This window comes from Dioscorea cayenensis, chromosome 17, assembly GCF_009730915.1.
Source record: "Dioscorea cayenensis subsp. rotundata cultivar TDr96_F1 chromosome 17, TDr96_F1_v2_PseudoChromosome.rev07_lg8_w22 25.fasta, whole genome shotgun sequence".
NCBI lineage: Eukaryota > Viridiplantae > Streptophyta > Magnoliopsida > Dioscoreales > Dioscoreaceae > Dioscorea > Dioscorea cayenensis.
In genome coordinates this window covers 14,325,264-14,337,813 of record NC_052487.1, presented here as the reverse complement: position 1 = coordinate 14,337,813, position 12,550 = coordinate 14,325,264, and positions in this window count along the sequence as shown.

The following is a 12,550-nucleotide window of genomic DNA, read 5'->3' as shown; positions in this document are numbered from 1 at the left end:
AATTATTTTGAAATTTATATTTTACTATAAGATCCAATCTTACTCAAATAATCAAAAGTACATTCTCAATTGCGATTTTTATAATAATTCATCCACTCTACAAAGAGACAAGTATAACTTTACTCTTCCCAGATAAATACTTAGGTTTAAAAAGCATTAAAATCATCTATTCGATAGTATTATAGTTGCTTTTACTAATATATCTTATGAATATCGAAAGGTCACAAATATGGTAATAGATTAAAAATTATTTTGAAAATATTTTTAATGATCTCCTAATGTCCTCTCTTAACTAATGAAGATAGTTTATTATTTATGTATCGAGTTGCCTATTTCCTTTGGATTGAAAAATATCAAAAACAACACCCCCTAAATTCACCACGCACTTGAGCTGGGCACATACTAATCATACTAACATTTACTCTTTTTATATAAAGAGAGAAACATGGAGAAGAAGGTGTGCAATTTGGCTTAAGGATGATGAGAAATAACCCTTACTAGAAGTAAAGAACATGATGAAAACAGCATGGTCCTTTGCCAAAGTTTGCCTTAGAAGCAATAAGGACCCTCGTTTAAGGACACCAAGGTCATACACCTTCATTGTCAATGGTCCCTTTAGAGGAGTGAATGCACTTGCAGGAGTTGGATGGCTTTGCATGGATTCTGATCACATGGTTTGTGAAGGTATTAGCTACCCAATAAAGTCATTTCCATCTTTAGAGATAGAACTCGTGGCTCTCTTTGTAGTTTTAAAAGATTTAAATAGTTATAATATAGGAGGTCCTATTAGAATATTGAGGGGTTGTGAACTTGATGTATGTAAGCATACTTAAGGGAGTAACAAGACCACCCACAGAGTTTGTTCATATGGTTGGAAAAATAAGGTATAACTTTGTTGTAGTTCAGGTTGAGGTTGTGCATGTTTGTGAGAAGTTCACATCTGTTGTACATAGGCTTGCTAGTTTGGCTACTTTCATTAGGAATCTCAATAATGGAAGGATGTATTTCTTGATGGTCTTATTGACTCTATTGCTAACTATTTTTATTGATCATAAAACTTTTCCTCTACCTATTTAGTTGTGTATACATAGTATTTGTGGAACTTTGGTTTTTAAAGTTTTTAAGACATAAATGTAAGTTTTTTATTTTTTATTTGGAAGTAGTGGTTTTTGCTTTTTTAAGTACAAAATGAATAAATCAAGCCACCATTACAGAAAAAGTATAGGAAAATGAATAAATGTTGCCATCAAAATAAAGAAAAGAAAATATACAAATAAAAGAGAAATAAAAAATAAAGTGTTGTCAATAGGATACAAAAAAGAAATCACCTTCACAAATCATTGATTCAAAACCGTTGTTGCCATCAAATCACGTTTACAAGATGGTTGCATACATCACCCTTGATTTAGTCAAATTCTCTAATATTTGATGTTTGTTGTTTTATAATTTTTCTAGTTGTATCGGAGGGTTGACTCAAAACAACCATCTTGTTGTATGGTTACTATTCTATTTATTAGTTATATTATTGCTAAGATAATTGTTATTGTTGTTGATAGAAGTTTTTATGTTATTTCTCTGTAGTTTATGTCTATTTAGTTAGGGTTTTGAGCACTTCCCTGTATATTGTCAGTCCAGAGATTCATGAGTCTAGTGAGGAGCATTGCGCATAGTAAATTAGAGTAGTCAACTGAGTATTAAACGTAATTTTCCCAACTATAATTTTAAAATTCTAAAATGGATTTGGTGTAGAAATATATGATATTTTTGGAAACTACAAAACGTCATTCAGTATAGGTATTATTTGGCAAACCGAAACACTAATAATCCAAGGATGGTTGCTATTTCTGGAAAATGCTTAAAAATAGTAATTGGCTTCTATTATACTTTGAGATGGTGTTTATTTGGCCAATCATTATTTTTTTAGGGTATCTCGTCTCTTTGCAAAAAACAAAGAGGGAATGTGGGGGATTTGAAAGGACATGTAATTAGAATTACAAAATCCTTCAAAGTTATTTGTTTTATTAATTGGATTTAAAAAAAAAACAATGTATTCTGAACTACAATAAATTGTGGAATAGGTTGAAACTATGCTAATTTGGGCATAGTTGACATTGTTGGATTTGAACCCCAAAGGAAGCCTTATGTGATTGTCACCTGAGGCTTAAATGCAAGTTTTGAGATATAGAACAATATTCAAAGGTTGGTCTTTTTCTAGGGATGCCAATTCAAACTATCAATAGTGTGTGTCATTATTGTAAATATATGCAATTCAAACAAGAGACCTTTTTTGTGGTGTCCCCCACACACACAGGAAATATATATATATATGTGTGTGTGTATACAAACATCTATAAAAAAAATCTCTTAAATATTTTCATCCTACTAAAAAACTAAATATATTAAAGATATTATTTTCGTTTTAGAACCACTATACATAGTAGCAATTATTTTAATTTTAAATTGAAAAATAATTTCTTTCATGATCTTGATAATTTTTCTTTTTGGTTTTTTTTACTTTTCCAAATAAAAATATGTAAATTTTTATTTCTGAACAACAAAAATATGTACATTTTTATTTCCAAACAACAAATTTGTTGATTTCACACATTGTCTTCATTGTAAGATTACATTGTATATGTTTGTAAATTACTTTTGAGAAATAGTAATTAGATGGGTAAATTCTGATAATATATTATTAATATAAATACCAAACAAATAAAGTAAATCTTATGCAACAAGAACATAATCATATATTTAATTAATTAATTAATTATTCATAAATGTAGTAGTCAGAACCGGACCGGACCTTTGAACCGGAGAAGGTCAAAGTTCAAGGGTCAAGAGGTCTGACCGCGGTCTAACCGGGTTGAACCGGATTTAATATATAAAATTATAAAAATATAAAATAAAACACATTAAATGATTTTAATAAAAAAATCTAATGATTCTATACCACTCATTAGATTATAAATTTATAATACCATTCATTAATAAAAAAAATCTAATGAACTTTACTGTATGTAACTATGTATATATTATATATAATATTTCTTTCATTATTCACATTGGTTACTGAAGTTCTTTAGAAATAAAAAGCTATTATTTTAAAATGACATCATGAGGATTATTATGAGGTGTGTTGCGCAATTGACACATTTTAGCTTAGACGGATCTCACTAATGAATTTAAAAGATAAAACTTTTTCAGATGATTTCTATTGGCCGGGCATGTTATAAGTGGAGAACAACCAGGATAATAGAACAAGCCGTTTCATAGACCAATCACGTGAAGCGCGAACTATCATGCTTGAACCGGTGATTAAATTAAACTAGATGGCTTGATTGATTTACTTGAAATTTGACACCATATGAACCGGCCCGGTTCATCCGGTTCACGGTTGAACCGGCCGGTTCGTCCCGTTCAAGACCGGTTTTTTACTCAACCGGTTTTGTGGCTTGAATCGGACCGGCCTAGTGCCCGGGTCTGGTCCAACCCGGTTGGACCGACCGGTCCGGTCCAGTTCTGACTACCTAGGTTATTTGTTCTATGATTAATAAAAATTTATAAAGCATTTTGTAATTAATAAACTTATTGGTCACTAAAGGAAAGGGCAACCTCACCCTCAGGACTTATGTCTTTTAAATAATATATCATGCCAAATAATGTTGCAAAAATCCATATTTACAAATCCAACTAATTAAACACAAAGTTCTATAATACAACATTCCGCATACATCCAACCAAGTACTAGATTTGACTTTCCTATATTTTCAAAAGCAGGATTAACAAATACACTTTAATTAGAAATCACTACATTTTCACTTACATTTAACCAAACGCCACGTTTAGAAATATAATAATACATGATTCTACTTTGTACTGATTATGTTAAATTCAAAGTATTATTAGTCTTGCGAATTCCATTGCTTTAGAAAATATGAGCTCTATATATATACACACATACTTATTTCAGAAATTTATAATCTTACTTCAGCAATATATATGTTTCGTTATTCATGTATTTATTCACAAATATTTCTATATATTCTATATATTTTTCAAGAATACTTGGATAATTACTTTTATCATATGTATATCTATGTATTCAACCATTTACGGGAAGGTATTTAATTTGGATATTATCAGGGAAATTCTGCATAATTTATTCTAAAAGTTTAAGATATTAGATTGACATAATATTTTGTTAGAATGTATGTATCCTTGTAATTTTGGAATATTGCTATAATAATAGCAATCATCAACATAAGGAATTTTAGTTTTTATGTTCGAAGTATTCAATAAAAATATTTTTTTATGAAAATTCCGCACAGTGTGACTTGATCCTATTTGTATTTGGGGAAGAATGGAATGTTGTTTGATTATTCTTATTTCCTGAAATTCTGAAATTTTTTTTATTGAATGTATTTGTTTAATTGTTAGATATTAGTTATTATATTTATTTTCTATAAAATGTTGGTTTGGCCTTCGTATATGCAAGTATTCTAATGCTTTACCAATGGAGAAGAACATTGGTTGTGTTAACACATATTTATTATTTTGACATAATTGCATTTCTAGTTTTGTCCTATAGAACTTGTGATGGAAACTATGGGGTCCAATGCCACCATCTCCACCCTAAACCATGGGATATTAAGATGCTAGAAACATTGGCCTCTGGCTATGGGCATTGGTTAAAGATCAATGAGCACATCCTTAACTCCAACTGCAAAATTTGATCATTTGTATGTCTAGATTGATCTCGCGAAACCTCTAAAAATTGGTCTTTGGATGTTGTGAAAAGTGCATCAAGTCATATTTTTTTTCCTTGTGGTGTTGTCAAAATGGGCACACTGTAAACAACTACGATCATCATCTAACCATCTTGACTGTCACGGTGGAAGGGGATGACCTTCTTTCTATTAACCGGGATTATTTCTTACAAGAAATACAGGTGGAGCAAGAAGAACAAGATGGGGACTCGAGTGTTGAACATGTGGAAGTTAATTTAATAGAAGCCGGTTTAGTGTCAACACCAAACGACAACTTTGGTTTTGGCCCGTCATTAGTGTTCCACCTTCACCTAGCTGTAGCCATGGATGAGGATTACATCTTACTCCCCAGTGCTTTGGCAGCTCGATCTTGCTCCAAGAAAGGAAGAAAAATATCTACTTCCTTCTCAGATGGTTTTACTTGTAATTTCCTTTAATTTTATCTTTAGTTATGTCATAGTGTAGGCCCTAGAATTGCGAAGAGGTTTCTAAATCCATAGCTATAAACAAGATTTGAAACATGATAGTGGGGCTAAGCCCTGTTATCTTCTATCTTGTAGAAATATAATGAGTAAAGAGCTACTCATTTTTGTAGTAAATTTACTAAATACTGGGAGTGGGCTGCTATCAATACAACTCAAACATCTGGTGGTTTAATTATGCTTTAGACATTGGCATATTGCTAAAATAACTCTTTTTACTTCCACTAAATTTAGTTTGAATTTAATTATCTCCTCATACAAACCTAAGGAATAGATTTTATCTTTGGTTTATAATCCTCAAAATATTTATGCTCAAAAAGGTTTTGGCATGATTTATCATGTTTAATTGCTTTAAATATTTCTTGAGTGCTACTTAGGGATTTTAATCCAAGGTAGTCATACTCGGCCCTGGCGTTAACCCGGCCAAGCTCAAGGGTTAGTGGTCGATGGGTTCAACCGGGTTGAACAAGGGTTGAACCGGAATCAATAACAAAATACTAAAGAATATTTTATAATAATTAATAATGATAAAAAATAATAATTATTATATTTTAACAATTAAAAAACACAATTAATTAAATGTGATATTTAAAATTTTAATTTTATATATTTTACTCCTATTTTAAAATATTTAAAATATAATTAAAGTAGTATTTAAAATTGTACTTTTATAAACTATCATTAAATTTTTTAAAAATATAAAAAATTAAAAAACTCAATAATTAAATTCTCCTCAATCCTCTCCCAACTTGGAACTCATAAAAAAAAAAACAGATCACTTGCACCACACCATCTCTCTCTCTCTCTCTCTCTCTCTCTCTCTCTCTCTCTCTTCAGTTCTTCACTTCTCCTTCACTTCTTCATATCTTCTCATCACGGCCGACCCTCTCTCTCTCTCTCTCTCTCTCTCTCTCTCTCTCTCTCTCTCTCTCTTTTGCTTCTACATTTTCCCTCACTTCTTTAGATCTTCTCATCTTAGTTGGCCGTCTCTCTAGAGCTTCTCCCGCACTTCTTATCACCACCACTCGTGGCCGATTTCTTCTGGTTTTCCCTCACTTTCTTCGCCATTTGTTTTTTTATTTTTTTTGAAAAATTTAATCTATTTAACCCCTTAGATCTAGCTAGGTCACTTGTTTTCTACAAGGTTTTTTCAAAGCCATGTCATGGGATGTAGCCAGACCGGCCTCATGGCCGGTTCCCTATTTTCTCGATCAAATCGGCCAAGCGGGTCTAGGTTTGGTAACATTGTTTTAATCTATTCTTAATCATTGTGAGCATCGTGGTAGGAATTTCAATCATTATGCTGCTAAATCTAGATGCTTTCAGGATTTTAACTTTACAAATCAATTGGTGCATTTAGGGTTTGTCGGGTGTACCTTCACTTGGTGTAATGGTCAAGATGATCTTGCTAGGAGATGGGTACAGTTTATACAAGTTCCTAGCTAATTGTTCCTGGATCTTTAACTCTGATGCTTACAATAACCATCATGTCCCTATAACAGCATCTTATCATTCTCTTGTTTTGTTATCTATTATCTCCCATGTCTATCATAAGAGTAATTTTTAAAAACTCAACAATTATTGGTTTAAGTATCAAGGATGTCATAGTTTTATTAATAAAGCATGGAACTTCGATCCTAATGCCTCTCCCATGGATGTGTTTTTCATATTTAATTGGTTGCAGCAAAGACCATCTTGTTGAGTTGAGACTTTTAAGAATGAATTTTGCTAAGACTGATATCAAAAATATTTAAAGGATTTCAATATCCTAGAAGCTATTAATGGTTCTAATCATTTAAATTAATCTGGTAGTCTAGCTCTAAGATCCCTCTATGATTGTCACTCTACTCTTCTAAGACAAAATGGCCCCAAATGGACCCAAAGGACCAAGCTTATGCTACTTAAAAATGGTGATTGCAACACTAGATACATCTCTAATAGAATCTCTACCTTGATAGATGATTTTGGTAACACCCATTATGATTTTAATAGTATTTGTAAATGCTTTAGTGAATATTTGGAGTGCTTCACCTGATATTTATGTTAATGGCCTTAATGATCTTCCATATGATTTGAACACCCTTAGTAAAGGAAAACCAGGAATATTTAATTAGGCCAATGAGTTTAGATGAGGTTTTTCTTACTATCAAACCAATGCCTAGAGGGAAAAATGCTGGTCTTGATGGCTTGAACATTGAGTTTTATCTATTTTACTTAGCAATAATCATGGACCCTTTTCTTTTTAACACTATTACTTTTTTTCCAAACTACATCTTTACCTAAATCATGGGGTAAAACCTATAAGGTGCTTATTCCTAAAAGGATTGTCCGCAAAAAGTAACTAAATTCAGAACTATCTTATTATACACAACTTGCTAGAAGATAATTTCTAAAACCCACTCAAATAGGCTAAAAACTGTTATGCATAAATTGGTGGGTACAAAATAGAATGGTTTTATAGATAGTAGATCTAGTCATGATAACATTATAACTGTCCAAAAAAATTGTGCATTACCTAGACTACGATACCAAGAATCTCCCTTGGATTGTTCTTAAGGTTGATTTTGAGAAATCATGTAATGCTTTAGACTGTATGCCATTCTTGCTACCCTAGCTCTTATGAAATTTCTCTCAACTTCGATTATCTCAAACAAATCATGCATCTCCTTTGTTGTTTCTCCTTTCTCATCAATGGCCAACCTTCACCTTAGATTGTTAGTCATAGGGGGCAGACAGGGAGACCCTATATCTGCTTTCTTGTTTTTATAAGTCACGCAAAATCTTTCAATTATAATTAATCATCATCTAAGGTTATACTTGATTATGGGTCTTAATATTAGGTTATTTACTAATTTTAACAATTTAATATTTGTTGATGACCTTGCAATTATTGCTAGGCTTGTAAAGTAGCTGCTAAAAGCTATAAGCTATGTTGGACATTTATAATAATTATACATGTCCAAAGGGCAACTTGGCAAGTCCATATTTCATGTACCAAGTTGGTATAATACCAAGCTTGCCTTAGCTTTGAATCACATCCTTAAGATGAACTCATGTAGGTTTCATTTCAAATACTTAGTTGTCTTGATATTTCATAAGAGAATATCTAGAAATCAATGCCATTATCTAATAGATAGGGCTTCAAACTCCATTAATTCATGGAAAATATCTTAAATTTTCACAATATGGAAAGATGTTCTTATCAATATTTCTATTTTTTTTATTGTTACATAGCTACTATCTTGCTATCTCTAAACTTACATAGCAAAAGAAGTGGTTTCCACTCCATTAATTGCAGTGATATTAACTTGTCAATGACTAGGGGGAGGGTTGTTCTTAGGAATGCTACAGCAGTTTTGATGACCAAAAACAACTTTACTATTATTAACACTAAGGACAAACAATGGGTTCATATTCTCAATTTTATGTATGGTAATTTTGATATGTGGGCCAGCTTTGCTCCAGCTAAAGCTTCTTGGTTTTATAAAATTCTTAGCAAAACCATTGAAAAGCTAAGATGAAACCTTTGTATTAATGTTTGTAACTTTTGATTGTGTGATATTTGGATAGATCCTTGAACTTTTGATATCCTAATGCTCTTAAGCTTGCCTATATAAATATGGATTTTCCAATTGAATCATTACACACTCTCTAATTCTGTTCATGATCATTCCTTGAAGGGTGAGGGGCTTACAATCTTCCTGGGCAATCACCTGAATGGGTGTACAAAGATCTATCATAAAAATATCTATGTTAGATCTTTCTATGGTAATTTATTGAAATGTCTAAGCTAACATAGAAATATCTACTGATATTGTATCATATAAAATAAACATAATGTTGTAAGCCTTTACTATATGAATTATTATCATCACTAGTGGAAAATATTAAATTAAAATGGGTGATTTCTAGGAGATAAAAGTGGTATATAAAAAACAATCATTTTGAAAATAAGTTTGAGAATTAAGAAAAATTATATGATTAAACTTTGATTTCATTATGTCTTAAGTTTTTAAAAAAGCAAAACTAAATACTTTTCTTCTTGTTATAGTAGTGTTTTCTTTTATAAATAATACATTTGACAAGTGCCATAGCCACATAGGAGATCTAGAGTTTGATTCTTTTGTAATGTGTGATTAAGACCTAATAATAAATGGGTGTGTAGGGTAGTTTGATCATATATATATACATACATATATACATATATATATATGTATAAAATTAGAAACTTGATGTTTATCCAAATCAATACAAACAAAAATAAAACAAAAATAAAAATAAAAAAATTAACAAATCAATAAATTTAATTTAATTTATGTTTTTTTGTTTGTGTATGGGTTGCAGCCGGAGGTTCTCTCTCTCTCTCTCTCTCTCTCTCTCTCTCTCTTGTTTGGTAGGCCCTCTCTTTAATGACCATCATCATCAACATACATAATTTTCAATACCATCCTTGTTAACATTTCATCCCCAATCTTTAAAAGAAAATGCATTTTCTTTCGATACTTGCATTTCTACAAATGGTTATATTTTTTTAGGTAATTATTTCTTGATTTTTTTTCAGTTTTCTTATAGTTTCTTCTCAATGATTTATGTTCCATCAATGTTTATTTATTTATTTATTTGTGTTTTGGAAAATGTGGATAAGCTGTTGTGATATATACATGTCAGGAATACTCGATCTATGATTTCGAAGGGATGTATTATACTAATTCTCTGTGCAAATGATCAGTGTGATTATATTTATTTTTAGAATTACTAAAATGTCACTTGTTCTCCAAATGAGGGTAATAAATTTATTAGATCTTGGTTTTTTTTCCTCGATTATTATCTTGACCAAATTGAATTAGATTATGATCATCTTGATTATATTTTTTTTAGTAATTTTCTACAATTTGCTATTTTGACCGCCATTTGTTTGAATTTTCTTAAAAAAGAGTATATTATAATAATTTACAAAATTTTACACATTCTTTATATAACTATAACATGAAAGATCAAAACAATTTTTTATTAAAATGTTTCAAATATGCTCTCCTTTATTTTCACTTTTTTATGGTAATTTTTTTCATAATTATCATGATAATCTGTACATATTGATATATATATATATATGTGTGTGTATATATATCATATATTTTACTATAAGATCCAATATTACTCAAATACTCAAATTACATTCTGCAATTACAATTTTATAAAAATTTATCCTCTCTACAAAGAGACAAATACAACTTTACTCTTCCCAAATAAACAGTAATGTCTGAGGCATGTTTATCTAAAAATCGCCTATATGCATTTCAGAATACAGGAGTATTAAAATCAGTCATTCAATAGTGGCTTTATTGATATATCTTATGAATATCAAAAGGTCACACCTATGGTAATTGATTAAAATCCATTTGAACAATTTTTTTTGATCATGTCCTCTCTAGACTAATTTATATAGTTTATTATTTATGTATCAGAGCTGCATACTTCCTTTAAATCGAAAATATCAAACACAACACCCTTTACATTCACCATGCACTTGAGCTTATCACATACTCACCATACTAACATTTACTCTTTTTATTCAAAGAGAGAAACATGAGGAAGAAGGTGTGCAATTTGGCTTAAGGATGATGAGAAAAAGCCCTTACTAGATGTGGAGAACATGATGAAAACAGTATCGTCCTATGCCAAAGACTGTCTTCCAAGCAATAAGGACCCTCATTTAAGGACACGAGGGTCCTACCAAATCATTGTCAATGGTTCCTTTAGAGGAATGAATGTACTTGCAAGAGTTGGGTGGCTTTACATGGATTCTGATCACATGGTTTGTGAAGCTATTAACCACCCAATAAGGTGGCCTTCATCTTTAGAGACCAAACTCATGACTCTCTTTGTCTTTGCAGTTTCTAAAGCTTTAAGAAGTTATAATGCAGAAGGTCCTACAAGAATATTGACTGTGAACTTGATGTAAGCATACTAAAGGCAGTAACAAGACCACCCCTAGAGTCTGCTGATTTGGTTGGAAAAATAAGGTACAACTTTGCTGTAGTTAAGGTTGAGATTGGTTGGAAAAATAAGGTACAACTTTGCTGTAGTTAAGGTTGAGATTATGCATGTTTGTGAGAAGTTCACATCTGCTGCACATAGACTTATTTGTTTGGCTGCTTTCATTGGAAATTCTCAATACTGAAAAGATAAATTTATGATGATCTTATTGACTTTGTTGCCAATTCTTTTGATTGATCATAAAACTTTTTCTCTGTTGTCAGCTCTTTTTATTCATCATAAAACTTTTTCTCTAGCTCTCTAATTGTGTGTATGTAGTGTGTGTGTGTGGACCTTTTGTTTAATTGTTTTTTTAAGGCGTAAATGTAAGTTTTTTGTTTCTTATTTGGAAGCAGTGGGTTTTTTTTGTTGGGATAAAATGCATAAATTATTGCACCATAACAAAAAAAAAATTATAGAAAAATGTATAAATTTTGCCATCAAAATAAAGTAAAGAAAATATATAAATAAAAGAGGAACAAATAATAAATTGTTGTTGATAGAATACGGAAAACAAAAGTTGCCTTATTTAGTAGAGAAAAGTCTAAATAATGTCCTCTAAATTGTTACAAAAATTGATTGCTAAGAAGAGGATAGGAGTTAACTTAAGCAGGCTCATTTTAAAGTGGGCAATTAATTACTAGAAGTTTTACTTTTTCAATTCCAAAGCCTCAGTGTACAAAGCTTAAATTTTATTAATATAAAATTAAATTTAACGTTAAAAAGATTATGCTACTAAATAGGAGGTTTTGAATAGTGCTATGGTTCTTAGCGATTTATCTATTTGGAAGTTTAATTACAAGTGTGCCACATAAACAAGATTTAAGAGCAATCATTAGTACTCTGTACTTGATTCGAATTGAAGCAACATCCTATAAAAGGTCCATATGGTTGATGTAGAATTAATTCTAAAATGTAATTGGTAAAACATCTGCCAGATGCTCCTACGTTGTTTTCACTTTCATCCAAAATTATAAATTGAACTAGTTTGAGAAACTGCATTGCATCATTCATTATTTAGCAAGTTGAAAGTGAAAGATTCATAAGACCCAAAGTTTGCATCATGGGTTTGCTTTTGCCATAATCTCAAGGATCCTAATCATTCATATTGACCAGCCAACATCGGTTGCTATAACTTTCAAAGTCATTGCATATTCTCCACTTTTTGTGTTCACTAATATAACATTTTGTTGCCTTGGTTCTTGGTTTCATACTTGTCCTCATGTTGCAGAAGATGCTCCGTGGTTATTCATTCAGCATTGT